Genomic DNA, 22,664 nt, shown 5'->3' on the forward strand with positions numbered 1-22,664 from the left:
ATCATACGCATGATAAGCTTATTATGGTTTTGAAATTGTCTTTGTTTAGTATTAGTTATGATGCTGTCAGAATGAACGCGATTCAGAGCAACAAAATATATCTATAAAACTGCCATTAGAGCTGTGATGCCTGGGGGGTTGAAAAAGACGTGTTTCTAAGCCCGATGCATGAATTATTGTTTTTGATTATTATTTGTGAGTATATGCTTTTTAACTAGAAAGAGCGCGCCAGAGGTATCAAAATTAATGTAATGCTTATTGAAATCCTAACACAGTAAACGAAAAGGTTCATTCAGTTCAAAATTAGAGCTGCAAATGCTTAAGGAAAGAGGACGTTGAACATCATCTCACTGACAAAAAATGGGCTGTTTACTATTCCTCTTGTAAATTTTACCATAAATAAGACAACAAGCATCTTCCTGTAATATGTGCAGCTAAATAAATTTTAGACAGCTGCAGTAGGAAGGAAGATTTCCTTCTAAATCCCATGGTAAGTCCCTCAAGGCGAAGAGTAAATATTTATTTTTAACACGTTCTAACTTATCGCGATGAACTTGATAGTGGGGACTCCACACTACCGAGCATGTCCCAAGATTGGTCTAGCCAACGAGATGAAAAGCGTGTTGGTAATGCACGTATCATTGACACAAAACTGACATTTGACATAGGTCAAAACTACTTTAACCTAGTTCATTCAACTTTCAATATGAGATTTAAAGCCAAGCTTGGAATCTATTATTACATCTAAAATTGTAAAGTTTGTTGTCTGTTCAATGACGTAGTCCGCAATTATCTATGAGCTGGTTTCCTAGAGACTTTTAGCATCACAACAGTTAACTAAGTTGTCTAGAACAGATTAAAGATAAAATCTATGCTCTGGAGTTGGGAAAGGCATAAAGAAGTCGTCGACAAATATTAGCGAGTTGCAGTGGCTTAGAACAGTAGGAAGGTCGGTAATAAACCAATGATTCAAATAGGGCCGAGAAGGCTCGACAAGATTAAATAGATTAAAATGGACGAAATATATTAAATAGGTGACACATTATCAAAGTTGATAGCTGCTCTGCATACATTTAAAATTGTTCCAAAAACTTTCAACTTTTTTTTTTTTTATAATCATGAAAACTATAATATTGTTGGTCCGCCGTCACTTGAGGTAAAATAATTAGATGGTGCTTGGCTAGAATAAAACCAGCTTCTTAGCACAAAAATCCTTCCTCGCTACTAAGCTGGTTCTGCGAAAAAAGAAACTGGCCTCGAAGCGACTGGGGACGTGTCATATTCTCTGAATAGCGCAAAACAAATAAATTCAATTCAGTTTTGTTATGCGTAGTTAGCCCCAAAAATACAAATATGTGAATTCACAGCTGCATTCAGATTACTGTGCCCGATTAGCACCCCCATTCTTGGTGAAATGTCGTCTTGAATGCTGTCAATGCAGGCGGCGGAGTTAGTTTAACTCCGCATTAACAAAATGTATGCAACTTTCACGTTTTTTAATGCACTCCACACCATTATATACGGAAAATCCTTCACTGTTGCCTTAACGCAGTTTTGACTTAATCTTTCTGATTTGCACTCATAAGAGAATATGAATCACGGCCACTCGTTCCCTGTCTAATTTATGTTTTTGTAATACCAGTTAGCGTGCGCGATCCCTTTTTTGTGGTGGAAAGTGGGTTTTTTTTAACCATGGGCCATCAAATTATTTTTTCTCAAGAGACACTGTGCCGTTGCTATTGTAGTTTTCATGTTTATATTATCCTTCAATTCCGCGGAAGTTTCTGGAGCAGTTTTAAATGTATTCAGAAGAGCCATGATGGCGATATTCCTATCAACACGTACATAGGCCTTTCGTGGTCGTCCACTTCGAAAATGAGAAGATAAAGTCACCAATTTAATATATTTCGTCCATAATCTTTTTAAGAGTAACTCACTGTAATGTACTCTGCCTACTATTTCCATATTTTGCGTGATTTGTCCTTCGTAAATAATTAAATTAATTTTTTTTGCTCAAGGCTGAAACCATTACTTTTATGAAACTTTGTTGCATTTACGCAAACTGCTAGGAACTTACTAGCCTTTTCACCTTAAGATACCACCTAATGAGTTAAGGAATTGTCGATGTTAATCATAATAACTAAAGAGTTTCGATATGTAGCTATAATGACCGTAGAAACGATGTAACAGGGAACACATTGTCGTCGGCTGTTTTTATGACCGTAAGTATATGTACCAAATTGTGTTTAATAGGAATAAAAACAAAAAAGGCAAAAGATAGAGACACCTGCCTTAACAAGAGTATAAATTTTGTTTGCTGGAGATTTCGTGTTCAATATTCAGATCCCGAAAGCTAGCTGATGAAGAAGGGAAATTCAGAAACATGTCCTCGTAACCATCACCGTGTATAAATTAGGTTTTACAATTTTGTTGCTATTTTTTTGGATTACAGCTGTAAAATGCAAACGCACAAGCAATATCTTACGTATAATTTTGTAACCAATTAAAAATCTGCAAAACCTTAGAATTATTCGTCGTACACTTGCATTAATTTTTTACTTCGCTGCGGCAGTACTTTTATTTTATTTCTACCCTCAATTCTTTATTGCAACTGCAATCGTAAAGCATGAAATTATTATAAAAGCATTGTATGAGTTTTCGCTTAACAGGAAAAGAATTATTGGTCGTTACTCTTTTTTATATGTGTTTTGCGTTTTTTAGAACTTTTATATTTTTTGCACTTTATTGCTGATGTTTATATTTATATTTTTTTAATTGATTTTCATTTTAATATTCATACTTATTATGATTATTATTATTATTGCTATGGCAGCAGAGTTGAAGGTGGCATATCGCCGCATGTGCCGTTATGCGTACATATGCATGTGGTTAAAAGAAAATCTAATTTAATTTTCATTAAATGCAAAAAAACAAAATTTAACATAGCTACAAGTGAATGCCCTGGGGTTGCAAGAAGTTAAATTTGAAATTGCTACAAAAAAAAACGTCATGGGCAGCAATATGAAAAATTAAATTAAGTTAGCTTAAGAAATTTGCTAATACCGATATAAGGATTTACAAATTTTGATAGTGTTATATTGTGCTATGTTACGTTAGGATATGCTATGTTCTGTTATGATAAGTTATGTTATGTTATGCTTGTTAAGTAATGTTATGTTGAAGCGAGTGTTCGCTTCAACAAAATATCTGGGAGGTAGATTAGACAGCAAACTCAACTTCTCGGATCACATAAGAGGAGCCTGCGAAAGAGCTGCGCGCACAATAGAGCATTTGACTAGATTAATGGCAAACACAGGTGGCCCAAAGCCATGCACAAGGAAGTTGCTTGCATCAGCCTCGCATTCTATACTCTTATATGGTGCAGAAATTTGGGCGAACGCAATGAAATACCGGAAGAACGGAGTCGCCTTCACCTCGGTCCAACGCAGAGGGGCGCTACGAATATCTTCGGCTTACCGCACGGTATCGGCTGAAGCTGTCCTGGTCGTCGCGGGAATCATACCGATATATCTTCTCGCTGAGGAAAGAAAAGCAATATACGACAACGGATCGCAAGCAAGTAGAGCTGCTGTTGCTATGCAGGAGCGAGAAGAATCGATCCGACGCTGGCAAGATCAGTGGAGCAGCAGCATCGTAGGAAAGTGGACTAGGGAACTAATCCCTAAACTGAATCCATGGTTGAAACGACCACACGAAGAGGTAGTGACCCAGTTTCTAACGGGACACGGTTCCTTCCGCAAATACCTACACAGAATGGGTAAGGTTGATAACCCGAGCTGCCTGTACTGTGGGAAAATAGACGATGTATGCCACACCTTCTTCGAATGCAGGCACTTCTCCGATCAGCGAAGGAGGGTAGAAGAGGTACTTGGCGACCTATCCCCGGGCAGTGTCATTAATAACATGACCTGTCGAAGAGACAGATGGAATACGGTCAGCACATATGTGAGGCATATACTTATCAGTAAACGAGAAGATGGATGCCTAGCCCATTAGCGTGAGAGTAGCCATAGAGCTCACGTAGCGCGCACCCGTACCCGAAGTAATGCTAAACGCGGTCCCAGGTACGAGGATTTGTGCGGGCCGTGTGAGGTTAAGTTTTAGTGGGTATGCTTTCATGGATGAAGGGAGTCCTACACTCGGAGAGTCTCGCAGTGAGGCTTAAATATCTCGGTCAGTGCATAAAGCATTTCCTCCTTCCACGAAACACAAAACAAAAAACAAACAAAAAAACAATAAAAAAGTAATGTTATGTTATGATATGTCATGTTAGGTTATGTTATGTTTTGTTAAATTATGTTATGTTATAAAGTGTTAAGGTGGAGGGTGGAGCCGTGTGTAGAAACCCACGAAAGTGGGAAAAGCTTCTGACCTTAATTCACCTGGGATTCGCCAGAGCGCTTATTTTGCATGCGGTTCAAGCAGCTCAGCGGTTCAAGTCGCTTGCGGCCAAGCACCCTCTGGGTAGCCACTAAACATCCGATTAGTGGTGAGCTAATGTAAGAAGGCGGCAACCTGGCTAGGCCACTCTGACATAATCGGTTTAATGGCTAGCCGGGAGATCTCCCATCGGCAGCGTCTGTTCACCACTAGGTGCGGCTGCAAGCGGGCGTCTGTCTTGGAGCAAGCGGCTCGCTGTATAAACGTGCAAGTAATATTTTCACCCCCGCTGAGCGGGTTGTTCGCTGGGCTTGGGACCTGCCACGTCAAACCATACCCCAATGAAAAGCCTCGGATAAAAAGAACACTCTCTATTGACGACGACCGTGGCAAACGTTTGAAGGAAAATGAATTGAGGGCATGCACCTGGAACGTCCGCTCCCTGAATGGGATTGGTGCAGATGCCCGGCTGGTTGATGTCCTCGTCAAAGCAAAATCTGACATCACCGCCATCCAAGAAATGCGCTGGACGAAGCAAGGAAGAAGATTAAAAATTGTGACATCTATTGGAGTGGCCATACGAATAAGCGCAGTATCGGCGTCGGATTTGTGGTGGGAGAGAGACTTTGTCGCCAAGTTCTGGCGTTCACGCATGTGGACGAGCGTCTCGCCGCTATCCGAATAAAAGCAAAATTTTTTAATATATCACTCATCTGCGCCCATGCGCCGACAGAGGAGAAAGACGATGAGATGAAAGACACTTTTATGAACAATTACAACGCACATACGAGCTCTGCCCCCGTCATGATATAAAAGTCGTGCTTGGCGACTTTAACGCTAGGGTGGGCAAAGAAGGTATTTTTGGCCCCACAGTCGGAAAGTTCAGCCTACACAATGACACTTCTCCTAACGGACTGAGGCTGATTGACTTTGCCGGTGCTCGAAACATGGTCATATCCAGCACGAGCTTCATGCATAAAAAGATACATCAAGCTACATGGCTGCCTCCTGATCGAAATACTCGCAATCAGATCGATCACGTTGTGATAGACGGACGGCATGCCTCCAGTGTTTTAGAAGTGCGCACGATCCGAGGACCTAACATCGACTCGGACCATTATCTCGTTGCAGCCAAAATACGCACCCGCCTCAACGCGGCTAAAACCAAGGAACAAAAAACACAAGGGAAGCTAGACGTCGAAAAGCTTCAATCACAACAGACTGCCAATGATTACGCAACTCGACTCTCACACCTGCTCTCTGAGAGCACAACTCAGCCTGAAGGAATACAGGAGCAGTGGGAGCATATCTCCAAAGCACTTCGTACTGCCGCCGAGGAAAAAATTGGTTAGCGGCGGCCACGAAAAAACCACTGGTACGATGAAGAATATCGCGTTGCAACCGAAAGAAAAGACGCTGCTTACAGGGCTACGTTAAAAGCGAACGCAACAAGAGGAGTGTGTGAACGCTACGGCGAGGTAAAAAGGGAAACGAGATGCCTTTTCAGGTAGAAAAAAGCAGGCGCAGAAAGGCTTCAGCTGCTAGCCACCAGGAATAACGCCCGCAAATTTTACCAAAAAATTCGGCGACAGACGGAAGGTTTTAAGATCGGGGCAAACTCCTGTAAGAACGAAAACGGCGACCTTGTATCTGATGTCCAGAGAGTACTTAGATTATGGAGACAACGATTTGCCGCACAGAGATGACGAACCCGATCCCGCAATCGAAGATGATGGAATAAATATCCCCCACCTGATTATAACGAAGTCAGAATAGCAATAACCAGATTGAAAAACAACAAGGCCGCGTGCGTTGGTGAATTGCCTGCGAAGCTCTTGCGATACGGCTGCTAGAAATTGGTAAGGCGCATGCATCAGCTTCTTCGCAAAATATGGACGGACGAGTATATGCCCGACGATTGGAATTTAAGTGTTCTTTGGCCAGTCCACAAGGGGGATACTGCAAGGTGCACCAACTATCGCGGAATCAGCCTTCTTAGTACCACATATAAGGTCCTGTCAAGTGTATTGTGCGAAAGATTGAAGCCCACCGTGAATCAACTGATTGCACTTTATCATTGCGGCTTCAGACCTGGTAAATCTACCATCGACCAGATTTTCACAATGCACCTCTTCGTCGATTTTAAAGCCGCCTTCGACAGCACGAAAAAGAGCTGCCTATATGCCGCTATGTCTAAATTTGGTTTCCCGCAAAACTTATACGGCTGTGCGAAATGACGTTGAGCAACACCATTCAGCTCAGTCAGAATTGGGAAGGACCTCTCCGAGCCGTTCGAAACTAAACGAGGTTTCACACAGGGTGTCCCCCATTCTTTAATTTGATACTGGAGAAAATTATACTAGCTGCAGAACTTAACCGCTCGGGAATAATATTCTATAAAAGCATGCAATTACTGGCGTATGCTGATGGCATTGATATCATCGGCCTAAACACCCGCGCCGTTAGTTCTGCTTACTCCAAACTGGAAAAAGAAGCGGTAAAGATGGGTTTCATGGCGAATGAGGACAAAACGGAGTACCTGCTGTCATCGAGGAAAGAGTGAGCGCATAGAAGAGAAGCTCGGCCTTTGTTTATTTGGGAATCAGTATCAACACTAGCAACAACATCAGCTCTTGAATACAGCGAATAATCACTCTTGCCAATTAATGCTACTATGGACTAGGTAGGCAATTGAAAAGTAAAGTCCTCTCTCGGCAAACGAAAATCATACTCTACAAGTCACTTATCGTACCCGTCATGATATATAGGGCAGAAGCATGGACCATGACAACAGCAGATGAAGCGGCTCTGGGAATGTTCGAGAAAAAAGTTCTTCGAAAGATTTATGGACCTCTGCGCGTTGGCGATGGCGAGTAGCGAAGAAGATTTAACGATGAGCTGTACGAGCTATACGCAGACATCAACATAGTCCAGCGAATTAGAACGCAGCGGCTGCGTTGGCTAGGCCATATTACGCTAATAAAAGATGACGTTCCGGCCAAGAAAGTGTTTCTTTCGGAACCCGCCTATGGAATCAGAGGTAGGGGGCGGCCTCCACTCCGTTGGAAGGACCAGGTGGAAAACGATTTAAACTCCCTTGGTGTGACCAATTGGCGCCGGTTGGCAGAGAGAAGGAGCCACTCGCGCGCCTTGTTGGACGGCCATAACCGTTTAAACGGTTAAGCGTCAATTAAGTAAGTAAGTAATAAAGTTTTCGGTAATGTAATGTTATGTTGTGTTATGATATGCTATGTGATGTTATGTTATGTTATTTTATTGGTAGAAATACTTTATGCACTGACCGGGATTTTTTAAACCCCCAACGAAACTCTCTGAGTATAGAACTCCATTCCACGTTTGAAGAACTAGCCACTAAATATAGTAGTGTTTCAAGCTAAAAACCTTTGTGACGTCCAACGTGACCAGGAAGACTATCGGTCTTGCCTGGTGGCACACTATCTGGGTTTCTCGAATGCGTTTGTCCGTTCTGCTATAACATCTAAAGTAAGGAAGTGAGACGTGAAGGGTATTAAATTTGGAAAATTTTTCGATTTATTAACATTTTTCACAGATTAAACTAAAAAATTACTTCAAGTTCAGTAAGGATATTTTCTCGCAAAACAAAAAAAGGACGGTAGTATACATAAATACTTCGACTTTATTAGCTGAACCAAAGAGCATTACTTAATCGAAAAGGTAATCAAGGACAACGTAACTTTCGCTTTTATTTGATCATAAATACAGATGATTAAGAACTTGCAATTAAGGAAGCGAAACGAAGCTGTATGAGCGTGAACCATGAAAAGGATAAAGTAACGAAACTGCACCAAAAAAATTTAACTTTGGGGAACTGCATAACAAATTAGGTACCCCAAAAATTGCTTGCATAAATTAGAGCCAAACATAATAAATGACAAGCTTGACAAGAAACCCTAAACTCATTAAGCATAACAGTTTGCACGCGCACTACTCTAATAGGTGGGTATTTTTAATAAATTTGTTGAGTAGGGAAACGCGAAAAGAGTAAAAAAAGTTATTAAACTTTGGGCGTATAAAAAGGTGAAAGGGTTTCTTAGCCGTACTGACCTTTGACCTTTTTGGAGCATATCGACGTTTAATTGAGTTGGCATAGAAAAAGTTAATTTAATCTCAATTTGGTATTGACGTTGTATGGTACAAAGTTGCATGAAAATTTGATTTAAATAAAATCTAATTTACAAAATTTTTTCGGTATTTTTACATCCAACAAATTTTTGCAGTTTTTTGATATGAACCTAACAGGAACCGTAACTGCGATCAAGATAGTTATTATAACGGTTTCAATGTATAACCAGATAAGCACACGCAACGGTATCCACAACTCTTACCATAAACATAACTGAAACAATAACTGTAACGGTCAGCGTAGCTTACCTACCAGTTATTGTAACAGAGGTAATTTTCAATGCAATCGGAACTGTAATCAAACTCATTTCTGTAGCATTAGCTGTTACCACAATTATAACCGTAAACTTGAACCGTAATCAGAACCATAACTCTAAACATGACCTTAACCATAAACTTAGCCATAAGTATAGTTATAACCATAATCATAACCATAATCGTAACCACAAACAAACTATAGGTTAATGGATCCATACCCTTAAACCAGGGCCCGTATCGTGTTATACGATCCTTTATCAGAATTAGCTTAGTGAATTGCAATAGCTCTAAAATAGTGAATCGGATTATGGAAATGTATGATATAGTGGTTTCGAGTACTCATTACATCCACTATTTATTATTATATATGATTGACAAATTTATGTTTACCGTTTTAGTGAAATTTTTTTTTCGATACGTGATCGTTTATTATGATACGGAAAAAGTACTGACTCATAAACTAATAAAAAAAATTGAATTTGCGTGACATAAACTATTATTCACTAGATGATGGCACTCAATATCATTTCCATTCATAGCAGTTCACAACAACTCATGTGACCGATAGGTCAACGCCGTATTTCATCAATTTGCAAGAACTCCCATCAAATCATATCATAGTTTCCCTTGACAAAGATTTTTAAGTACATGGCATTAACACATATTCATCACGTGATGCAATCTCATCAGCACATCATGGCACATTACGTTACAAATCAAGACACAACAGCTCCCCTGCTAGACATTTATCAGTCATTTGGCATCAATTAACAGATATGGCTGGTGGAAATTTACATCATAGCGTAAAGCAAAATTTCTTTTAGGTTGTTAGAAGCGACATGACAAACCTAATTAAATATTTTGTATTCGTGAATGATTTTCCATAGGAATAAAAGAAAAATTTATTCGAGTGTGTTAGTGATGCCAAAAATTCTATTAACGTAAAATGTGTACATTAGACTGGGTCGATTTATTAACGGATATCGCGCCATCGATTTTTCGATCGGATTTGGGCTTAGGAAAAAAAGTTCCATTACGCATGCCCAAAAAATAATTTTCGAGCCTGCGAAAAAAATGGCGAAAAGGTAATTTTTTCGACCAAAACACTCCCCAAAACCCAAAAAATATGTTTTTTTTTTCAAAAAAAAACTGTTGTAAAAACGTTGGTGAAAACAGTTTGGGCATGCGTATTGGAACTTTTTTTCCTGAGCCCAAATCCTATCGAAAGATCGTTGGCGCGATATCGCTACATACAAATCGACCCAGGTTAATGTACATCAAGTCTGACCAGTTCACATAACATGACACGTAATTCTCTTGAGTAAATTCACATGAAACTTTTGATAAAATATCACATATTTTATCATAATCATTTCTGAAAATAGGTGGTTAAGATATAAATACCGATTTTTCTATAAACTACTTTGTGGAATGTACATAACATTAACCAATTTTGTTGTCTCACCGCCATCAAGATGAAAGACATACCCTTCCACGTCAATTCCTTCTAATTCCATTGTCTGTCGTAGTCGTTCCTGAAGTTCTAGTTTAATGCCGGTTGCATTCAATCCACGGCTCTCCAACTCCTTCTTCAGCTGCTGAATCTTCAATTCACATAACTTTGCCATGTCCAAGTTGTATTCCCAATCTTCGCAATTTATTCAACAATTCCTCTTCTGACACCAATTGTAACGAATTTACTTCAAATCCTCTTATTTGCAACCTTCTGCTAAGTTGGAATCACTAAACTGTTGAATAAATAACTCCAATATTTAATAATGCAAAATGGCCCTTATTCAAGTACTTTCACAATAACACTTCTATTGCTCGACAGATGGCGTGCTTAATCGAAACTGATTCCAGCGCCTCTACTATTGCTGCCTTTTATACTCTTTGATTTCCTTGTCGCATCTTCTAGGCGCTTCTATTTCCAGAGTCTACTAGTTGGCCATCAGCTATCAAATTTCTCAGCTGTAACCACAGGTGCACGATTTTATAGCTTCTCTCATTGCATACTTTCGGGAGTATCTCAGATATATGCATGTGGTTGTGCGTTGCTTCTCAGCTGCGTGTACGTACATATGTGTATACAAAATGATTGATTCGATTATGTAGATACAAGTGACTGTCTGCTTTATTGTTGTTGTGACTTCCTTTACTTAGTATCAGATTAGTAACGGGAGTATCACTTAGTGTCACTAATATTCGTCACAGTATACTGCCATAAAACCAGATTAAATACGGAAAAGCACACATACCCCACTAATTAAGTTATATTTGGTCGTAAACTAATTATGTCATCTATTGTATACTGCCATAAAACCAGATTAAATACGGCAAAGCACACATATGCCACTTTTTAAGTTATATTTGTTCGTAAACTAATTATGTGATCTATTGTATACTGCCATAAAATCAGAATAAATCCGTAAAATCTCACATACCCCACATATTAAATTATATTTGTTCGCAAACTAATTATGTGATCTATTTTATACTGCCATAAAACCAGAATAAATACGGTACTTATTAAGTTATATTTGTTCGCAAACTAATTATGTAATCTATTGTATACTGCCATAAAACCAGATTAAATACGGAAAAGAACACATATGCCACTTTTTAAGTTATATTTGTTCGTAAACTAATTATGTGATCTATTGTATACAGCAATAAAACCAGAATAAATACGGAAAAGCACACCCACCCCACTTATTAAGTTATATATTACTAGCCTTTACCCGCAGCCCCGTCCGCAAGGAGAAAATTAAATATATGGGATATTCACGTTAGCCTGCTTATCAAGTTATCTGTTTAAAAAGATGTTTCTGTCTAATACATTTTATTTTTGTAATTGAGTAAAAAAAGAACTAAATGAGCTGATAACCTGATAGGATCCCCAAATGATCCCGAAATTATCCAGAAAAATCCACGAAATGACCCCGACGCTATCGCGGACAGATCTCGAAAACCATCTAGAAATGCCACGAAAGGGTCTCCAAAAGTTCCCGGAATAGTCCCAAAAAACCCGAAATGACAACGACACGATTCTAGACTTTTCCAGAGAACCACAAAGAAATGATGCCTGAAGGGTACCAAAATGATCCCGAAATAGTCCCGAAAAAGTTCCGAAATGACCCTGACGGGCTCCCGAACGGTTCTCAAAAACCATCCAGAAAATATCAAGGAAGGGTCCTTAGGGGATCCACGACGGATCGCGAAAACCATACAGAAATGATTCCGGAAGGGTCCCAAAATGATCCCGTATTAGTGCCGAAAAAGTCCTGAAATGACCCCGGCGGGATCGCGGACGGATCCCGAAAACCATCCAGAAATGATCCCGGAAGGGTCTCGTATTGACCCAAACGGGATTACAAATAGGGTGAAGATAATTATAAAACCATGTTAATAAGGCAACAGGCGCGTTGGAGCGAATGAAGAGTTACAAAGAAACATACAGGTAAAGCTAATAAAAGCGGGCTAATAAAAACAATTGAAGGAGGGCGGCTGGCGGGAGGAGGAGAGTACCACTGATCGTTTTTCCAAAAATGTTTAGATCTCGATCTGTATGAGCCAGATACCAAAAATTATTGATTTTAGGACAAAATTTACATTGAGTTATAACAATTTATATATTTTGCACGAGAGGGGAAAGGAGGGGGGGGGGTTGTATCACTGCTCACTTTGTAAGCCCTCGACTTATTTCACCCATTGAGTTTGTAATATTGGTGAAGGTTAGTATACGTAAAGTTATAATGTGTAAAAATTGTTAAAAAGTAATTATTCGAAGGGGTCGTGGGACCCCTTCCCCCTTTCCATGTTCGAAAAAAATTTCGCCAGTAGCCTGTTATCTCTGTCCCAAATTTCATCAAAATCCGTGAAGCCGTTCTGGCGTGATTCAGTCGCAAAGACAAAAAAATATAATAATTAAATTATAACTGTTCCTAGGGGGCGGAGGCCACGCCCCTTTTGAAAAATATATAGCTAGTAGATCCTTATAGACTATTGGCTATATGTATGCCAAATTTCATACAAATCCGTCCAGCCGTTCTTGCGTGATTGAGTCACAAAGACAAACGTCTGGACAAACATCCAAACATCCAAACATCCAAACATCTTCACATCCAAACTTTGCCATTTATAATCTAATCTAATATCTAATCTAATATCTAATATCTAATATATATATTATAAATGGGAAAGTTTGGATGTTAAGATGTTTGGATGTTTGGATGTTTAGATGTTTGGATGTTTAGATGTTTGGATGTTTGGATGTTTGGATGTTTGGATGTTTGGATGTTTGGATGTTTGGATGTTTGTCCAGACGTTTGTCTTTGTGACTCAATAACGCAAGAACGGCTGGACCGATTTGGATGAAATTTTGCACACATATAGCCAATAGTCTAGAAGGATCTACTAGCTATATATTTTTCAAAAGGGGCGTGGTCCCCGCCCCCTAGGAACAGTTATAATTTAATTATTATATTTTTTCGTCTTTGCGACTGAATCACGCCAGAATGGCTACACGGATTTTGATGAAATTTGGGACACAGACAGTAGTCTACTAGCGAAATTTTTTTCGAACATGGAAAGAGGGGTGGGGGTCCCACGACCCTTCGAGAAATTATTTTTCATAATTTTTACACATTATAACTTTACGTATACTGGCCTTCACCAATATCACAGACTCAAGGGGTCAAATAAGTCGAGGGCTTACAAAGTAAGCAGTGACACCCTCCGCCCGCCCCCCTTTATCTCCCCCTCTGGTGTAAAATCCATAAATTGTTATAACTCAATCTAAATTTTCTCCTAAATCAATAGTTTTTGGTATCTGGTATATACAGAACGAGATCTAGACAATTTTGGAGGAACGATCAGTGGTCCTCTCCTCTACTCCCGCCATCCGCCCTCCATCAATTGTTTTTATTAGCACGCTTTTATTAGCTTTACCTGTATGTTTCTATCTAACTTTTTATTCGCTCCAATGCGCCTGCTGCCTTATTAACATGGTTTTATAATTAGCTTCACCTTATTTGTAATCCCGTAAGGGTCATATCGAGACCCTTCCGGGATCATTTCTGGATGGTTTTCGGGATCGGTCCGGGATTACGCCGGGGTAATTTCGGGACTTTTTCGGGACTATTTCGGGATCATTTTGGGACCCTTCCGGGATCATTTCTGTATAGTTTACGGGATCCGTCCGGGATCCCGTCGGGGTTATTTTGGAACATTTTCGGGACTATTCCGGAATCATTTCGGGACTATTTCGCGATTATTTGGGGACCCTTCCGGCATCATTTCTGGATGGTTTTCGGGATCCGTGCGGGATCTCGTCGGGGTCATATGGGGACTTTTTCGGGATCATTTGAGGGCTCTTCCGGCATCATTTCTGGATGGTTTTCGGGATCCGTCCGGGGTATCGTCGGAGTCATTTGGAGACTTTTTCGGGATCATTTGGGGGCTCTTCCGGCATCATTTCTGGATGGTTTTCGGGATCCGTCCGGGATCTCGTCGGGGTCATTTGGGGACTTTTTCGGGATCATTTCTGGATGGTTTTCGGGATCCGTCCGGGATCCCGTCGGGGTCATTTCGGGACTTTTCGCGACTAATACGGGATCATTTGGGAACCCTTTCGGCATCATTTCTGGATGGTTTTCGGGATCCGTCCGGGATCCCGTCGGGGTCATTTTGGGACTTTTTCGCGACTAATACGGGATCATTTGGGAACCCTTTCGGCATCATTTCTGGATGGTTTTCGGGATCCGTCCGGGATCCCATTAGGGTAATTTCGGGACTATTAGGGGATCATTTGGGAACCTTTCCGGCATCATTTCTGGATAACTTTCGGGATCCGTCCGGGATGCCGACGAGGTCATTTCGGGACTATTTCCGGATCATTTGGGATACCTACCGGCATCATTTCTGGATGGTTTTTGGGATTCGTCCGGGATCCCGTCGTGGTCCTTTCGGGACTTTTTTTCGACTAATACGGGATCATTTGCGGACCCTTTCGGCATCATTTCTGGATAGTTGTCGGGATCCGTTCGGGATCCCGTCACGGTCATTTCGGAACTATTAGGGGATCATTTGAGGACCTTTCCGGCATAATTTCTGTATTGTTTTCGGAATCCTTTCGGGATCCCGTCAGGGTCATTTTGGGACTTTTTTGGGGCTAATACGGGATCATTTGGGGATCCTCTAGGGGTCGTTTCGTGACTTTTTCTGTTTTATTTCGGGATCATTTGGGGACCCTTCCGGCATAATTTCTTGATGGTTTGCCGGATCCATCAGGGTCATTTCGGGACCATTTTGGGATGATTTGGGGACCCTTCCGAGATCATTTCTGGATCCGTCCGGGATGCCGTAGGAGCCATTTCGGTATTTTTTGTTACTTTTCCGGGATAGTTTTTGGACCCTTCCGGGATCATTTCTGGATCTGTGCGGGATCCCATCTGGGTCATTTCCGGACTATTTCGGGATCATTTTGGAATCCTTCCGGAATCATTTCTGTATGGTTTTCGCGATCCGCCGTTGATTCCCTCGGAGCCATTTCGGAACCTTTTCTGGAGTATGTCGGGGTCATTTGGGGACTTATTCGGGATCATTTGGGGCTCTTCCGGCATCATTTCTGGATGGTTTTCGGGATCCGTGCGGGATCTCGTCGGGGTCATTTGGGGACTTTTTCGGGATCATTTGGGGGCTCTTCCGGCATCATTTCTGGATGGTTTTCGGGATCCGTCCGGGATATCGTCAGGGTCATTTGGGAACTTTTTCGGGATCATATGGGGGCTCTTCCGGCATCATTTCTGGATGGTTTTCGGGATCCGTCCGGGATCCCATCAGGGTAATTTCGGGACTATTAGGGGATCATTTGTGGATCTTTCCGGCATCATTTCTGGATAATTTTCGGTATCCGTCCGGGATGCCGACGAGGTCATTTCGGGATCATTTGGGATACCTACCGGCATCATTTCTGGGTGGTTTTTGGGATTCGTCCGGGATCCCGTCGGGGTCATTTCGGGACTTTTTCTCGACTAATACGGGATCATTTGCGGACCCTTTCGGCATAATTTCTGGATAGTTGTCGGGATCCGTTCGGGATCCCGTCACGGTCATTTCGGAACTATTAGGGGATCATTTGAGGACCTTTCCGGCATCATTTCTGGATAGTTTTTGGAATCCTTTCGGGATCCCGTCAGGGTCATTTCGCTTTTTCGGGATCATTTAAGGATGGCTTTCAGGATTCGTCCGGGAACCCGTCAGGGTAATTTCTGGACTTTTCCGAGACTATTTCGGGATCATTTTGGGACCTTCCCAAGATCGTTTCTGGATGGATTCCGGGATTTGTCCGGGATGCCCTCAGGGTCATTTTGGGACTATTAGGTGAGCATTTGAGGACCGTTCCGGCATCACTTCTGGATGGTTTTCGGTATCCGTTCAGATTCCCGTCGGAATAATTGCGGGACTTTTTCGGGATCATTGGGGTCCCTTCCAAAATCATTTCTGGATGGTTTTTGGGATTCGTCCGGCATCCCGTCGGGGTCATTTCGGGACTTTTTCTCGACTAATACGGGATCATTTGCGGGCCCTTTCGGTATCATTTCTGGATAGTTGTCGGGATCCCGTCAGGGTCTTTTCGGAACTATTGGGAGATCATTTGAGGACCTTTCCGGCATCTTTTCTGGTTAGTTTTCGGGATCCTTTCCGGGTCCCTTCAGGGTCATTTCGGGACTTTTTCGGCATCATTTAAGATTGGTTTTCAGGATTCGTCCGGTATCCGTCAGGGTAATTTCTGCACTTTTCCCAGACTATTTCGGGATAATTTTGTGACCCTCCCAAGATCATTTCTGGATGGATTTCGGGATCTGTCCGGGATGCCGTCAGGGTCATTTTGGGACTATTAGGTGATCATTTGAGGACCTTTTCGGCATCACTTCTGGATGGTTTTGGTATCCGCTCAGGATCCTGTCGGAATTATTGCGGGACTTTTTCGGGATCATTTGGTGTCCCTTCCGGCATCATTTCTGGCTGGTTTTTGGGATTCGTCCGGCATCCCGTCGGGTTCATTTCGGGACTTTTTCTCGACTAATACGGGATCATTTGCGGGCCCTTTCGGCATCATTTCTAGATAGTTGTCGGGATCCGTTCGGGATCCCGTCAGGGTCTTTTCGGAACTATTAGGTGATCATTTGAGGACATTTCCGGCATCATTTCTGGATAGTTTTCGGGATTCTTTCGGGGTCCAGTCAGGGTCATTTCGGGACTTTTTCGGGATCATTTAGAGATGGCTTTCAGGATTCGTCCGGGAAACCGTCAGGGTAATTTCTGAACTTTTCCGAGACTATTTCGGGATAATTTTGGGACCTTCCCAAGATCATTTCTGGATGGATTTCGGGATCTGTCCGGGATCCCGTCAGGGTCATTTTGGTATTAGGTGATCATTTGAGGACCTTTCCGGCATCACTTCTGGGTGGTTATCGGTATCCGATCAGGATCCCCTCGGAATCATTGCGGAACTTTTTCGGGATCATTTGGGGTCCCTACCAAGATCATTTCTGGATGGATTTCGGGATCTGTCCGGGATCCCGTCAGGGTCATTTAGGGGTGCGTTCGATATCCCGTCAGGGTCATTTCGGGACTTCTTCGGGAATATATCGGGATCATTTCTGGATGGTTTATGGGATTCGTCCATGACCCCTTAAGGGTCATTTCGGGACTATTAGTTTGAGGACCTTTCCGGCGTCACTTCTGGATGATTTTCGGTATCCGTTCGGGATCCCGTCGGAATCAATGCGGGACTTTTACGGAATCATTTGGGATTCCTTCCGGCATCATTTCTGGATGGTTTTCGGGATTTGTCCGGGATCCCGTCGGGGTTATTTCGGGACCTTTTCGGGGCTAATACGGGATCATTTGGGGATCCTCTAGGGGTCGTTTCGTGACTTTTTCTGTATTATTTCGGGATCATTTTGGGACCCTTTCGGCATAATTTCTTGATGGTTTGCCGGATCCATCAGGGTCATTTCGGGACCATTTTGGGATCATTTGGGGACCCTTCCGAGATCATTTCTGGATCCGTCCGGGATGCCGTAGGAGCCATTTTGGGATTTTTTGTTACTTTTTCGGGATAGTTTTTGCACCCTTCCGGGATCATTTCTGGATCTGTGCGGGATCCCATCTGGGTCAATTCCGGACTATTTCGGGATCATTTTGGAATCCTTCCGGAATCATTTCTGTATGGTTTTCGCGATCCATCGTGGATCCCCTCGGAGCCATTTCGGAACTTTTTCTGTTGTTAGTCGGGATAATTTAGGGACCCTTCCTGGATATTTTCTGGATGGTTTCTGAGATCCGTCCGGGAGCCCGTCAGGGTAATTTCGGAACTTTTTCGGGACTATTTCGGGATCAATTTGGTACCCTTCAGGCATCATTTCTGTGTGGTTATCTGGATAAGTCTAGAATCGTGTCGTTGTCATTTCGGGTTTTTTTGGGACTACTTCGGGAACTTTTGGAAACACTTCCGGGGCGTTTCTGGATGGTTTTCGGGATCCGTCCGCGATAGCGTCGGGGTCATTTCGTGGCTTTTCTGGATAATTTCGTTATCATTTTGGGATCCTATCAGGTTATCAGCTCATAAAGTTCTTTTTTTTACTCAATTACAAAAATAAAATGCATTCGACAGAAAAAAAATTTTAAACAGATAACTTTATAAGCAGGCTAACGTGAATAGCCCACATATTTCATTTTCTCCTTGCGGACGGGGCCGCGGGTAAAGGCTAGTATATTATAAATGGCAAAGTTTGGATGTGAAGATGTTTGGATGTTTGGATGTTTAGATGTTTGTATGTTTGGATGTTTGGATGTTTGTCCAGACGTTTGTCTTTGTGACTCAATCACGCAAGAACGGCTGGACGGATTTGGATGAAATTTTGCACACATATAGCCAATAGTCTAGAAGGATCTACTAGCTATATATTTTTCAAAAGGGGCGTGGCCTCCGCCCCCTAGGAACAGTTATAATTTAATTATTATATTTTTTCGTCTTTGCGACTGAATCACGCCAGAATGGCTACACGGATTTTGATGAAATTTGGGACACAGACAGTAGTCTACTAGCGAAATTTTTTTCGAACATGGAAGAGGTGTGGGGGTCCCACGACCCCTTCGAGAAATTATTTTTCAATAATTTTTACACATTATAACTTTACGTATACTGGCCTTCACCAATATCACAGACTCAAGGGGTCAAATAAGTCGAGGGCTTACAAAGTAAGCAGTGACACCCTCCGCCCGCCCCCTTTATCTCCCCCTCTGATGTAAAATCTATAAATTGTTATAACTCAATATAAATTTTCTCCTAAATCAATAGTTTTTGATATCTGGTACATACAGAACGAGATCTAGACAATTTTGGAGGAACGATCAGTGGTCCTCTCCTCTACTCCCGCCATCCGCCCTCCATCAATTGTTTTTATTAGCACGCTTTTATTAGCTTTACCTGTATGTTTCTATGTAACTTTTTATTCGCTCCAATGCGCCTGCTGCCTTATTAACATGGTTTTATAATTAGCTTCACCTTATTTGTAATCCCGTAAGGATCATATCGAGACCCTTCCGGGATGATTTCTGTATGGTTTTCGGGATCGGTCCGGGATTACGCCGAGGTAATTTCGGGACTTTTTCGGGACTATTTGGGGATCATTTTGGGACCCTTCCGGGATCATTTCTGTATAGTTTTCGGGATCCGTCCGTGATGCCGTCGGGGTTGTTTTGGGACATTTTCGGGACTATTCCGGAATCATTTCGGGACTATTTCGCGATCATTTGGGGACCCTTCCGGCATCATTTCTGGATGGTTTTCAGGATCCGTCCGGGATCCCGTCGGTGTATTTTCGGGATCATTTGCGTAACTTCGAGAGATAAATTCTTGATGGTTTCCGGGATCATTACGGGACTTTTTCGGGTTTATTTTAGGTCCCTTTAGGCATCATTTCTGGATGGTCCTCGGGATTCGTCCGGCATCCCGTCGGGGTAACTTCGGGACTTTTTCGCGACTAATACGGGATCATTCGGCATCATTTCTGGATGGTTTTCGGGATCCGTCCGGGATCTCGTCGGGGTCATTTGGGTACTTTTTCGGGATCAATTGGAGGCTCTTCCGGCACCATTTCTGGATGGTTTTCGGGATCCGTCCGGGATCTCGTCGGGGTCATTTGGGGACTTTTTCGGGATCATTTGGGGGCTCTTCCGGCATCATTTCTGGATGGTTTTCGGGATCCGTCCAGGATCTCGTCGGATCATTTGGGGACTTTTTCGGGATCATTTGGGGGCTCTTCCGGCATCATTTCTGGATGGTTTTCGGGATCCGTCCGGGATCTCGCGGGGTCATTTGGCGACTTTTTCGGGATCATTTTGGGGCCCTTCCGGCATCATTTCTGGATGGTTTTCGGGATCCGTCCGGGATGCCGTCGGGGTCATTCCGGGAATTTTTCGCTACTAATACGGGATCATTAGGGGACCCTTTCGCCATCATTTCTGGATGGTTTTCGGGATCCCGTCAGGTTCATTTCGGGACTATTTGGGGATCATTTTGGAACCTTTCCGACATCATTTCTGGATAGTTTCCGGGATCCCTCGGAGATCCCGTCGGGGTCATTTCAGGACCTTTTCGGGATCATTTGGGGTCCCTTACAAAATCATTTATACGGGATCATTTGGGACCCTTTTGGCATCATTTCTGGATGGTTTTCGGGATCCGTCGGGGATCCCGCCGCGGTAATTTCGGGACTTTTTCGGGATTATTTGGTGTCTCATCCGGCATCATTTCTGTATAGTTTTCGGGATCCGTCCGGTATCCCGTCGGGGTCAATTCTGGACTTATTCTCAACTAATACGGGATCATTTGGAACCCTTTTGGCATGATTTCTGGATGGTTTCCGGGATCCGTCGGGGTAATTTCGTGACTTTTTCGGGATTATTTGGTGTCCCATCCGGCATCATTTCTGGATGGTTTTCGGGATCCGTCCGGTATCCCGTCGGGGTCAATTCTAGACTTTTTCTCGACTAATACGGGATCATTTGGGACCCTTTTGGCATCATTTCTGGATGGTGTCCGGGATCCGTCCGGGACCCCGTTAGTGTGATTTTGGGACTATTAGGGGATCAATTGAGGGCCTTTCCGGTATAATATCTGGGTGGTTTTCGGTATCCGTACGGGATCTCGTCCGGGCATTTTGGGACTTTTTCGGGATCATTCGGGGTCCCATCCGGCATCATTTCTGGAGGGCTTTCGGGATCCGTCTGGGATCCCGTCGGGGTTATTCCAGGGCTTTTTTGGGATCATTCAGGGTACCTTCCGGCATCATTTCTGGATGGTTTTGGGGAGCAGTCCGGGATCCATCCGGGGTCATATTGGGACTTTTTCGTGACTAATACGGGATCATTTGGGGACCCTTTCGACATCATTTCTGGATGGTTTTCGGGATCCGTCCGGGATCCCGTCCGGGTCACTTCAGTACTTTTTTTCGACTAATACGGGATCTTTTGGGGACCCTTTCGGCATCATTTCTGGTTGGTGTTTGGGATCCGTTCGGAATCCCGTCGGGGTCATTTCGGGACTATAAGGGCATCATTTGGGGACATTTTCAGCATCATTTCTGGATAGTTTTCGGGATCTCGTCGGGGTCATTTCGGGACTATTTCTAGATCATTTGGGGTACCACCCGGCATCATTTCTAGATGGTTTTCGGTATCCGCTCGGGACCTCGTCGGGTCATTTCGGGACTTTTTTGGGGCTAATACGGGATCATTTGGGGAGCCTTTCGGCTTCTTTTCTGGACGGTTTCCGGGATCCGTACGGGATCCCGTCAGAGTAGTTTCGGGACTTTTTCGGGATCATTTAAGGATGGTTTTCACGATTCGTCCGGGATCCCGTCAGAGGGTAATTTCTGGACTTTTCCGATACAATTTCGGGATCATTTTGGCACCCTTCCAAGATCATTCCTGGATGGATTTCGGGATCAGTCCGGGATCCCGTCAGGGTCATTTAGGGATCCGTTAATACGGGATCATTTGGGGACCCTTCCGGCATCACTTCTGGATGTATTTTGGGATCTGTACGGGAACCCATCAGGGTAATTTTGGGACTATTTCGGGATCATTTGGAAACCCTTTAAGGGTAATTTCATGACTTTTTCTGTATTATTTCGGGATCATTTTGGGACCCTTCCGGAATGCCGTAGGAGTCATTTCGAGATTTTTTTGTTACTTTTTCGGGATAATTATGGCACCCTTCCAGGATCATTTCTGGATCCGTGCGGGATCCCATCGGGGTCATTTCCGGACTGTTTCGGGCTCATTTTGGGACCCTTCCGGAATCATTTCGGTATGGTTTTCGCGATCCGTCGTGGATCCCCTCGGGGTCATTTCGGAACTTTTTCTGGCCTATGTCGGGATAATTTGGGAACCCTTCCTGGATATTTTCTGGATGGTTTTCGAGATCCGTCCGGGAGTCCGTCAGAGTCATTTCGGAAATTTTTCGGGACTATTTCGGGATCATTTTGAACATCTTCAGGGATCATTTCTGTGTGGTTCTCTGGATACGTCTAGAATCGTGTCGTTGTCATTTCGGGGGTTTTTGGGACTATTCCGGGAAATTTTGGAGACCCTTCCGGGGTATTTCTGGATGGTTTTCGGGATCCGTCCGCGATAGCGCAGGGGTCATTTCGTAGCTTTTTCTGGATAATTTCGGGATCATTTGGGATCCTATCAGGTTATCAGCTCATTTAGTTCCTTTTTTACTCAATTACAAAAATAAAATGCATTAGACAGAAAACAAAATT

Source organism: Eurosta solidaginis, chromosome 5, assembly GCF_040869045.1.
Source record: "Eurosta solidaginis isolate ZX-2024a chromosome 5, ASM4086904v1, whole genome shotgun sequence".
NCBI lineage: Eukaryota > Metazoa > Arthropoda > Insecta > Diptera > Tephritidae > Eurosta > Eurosta solidaginis.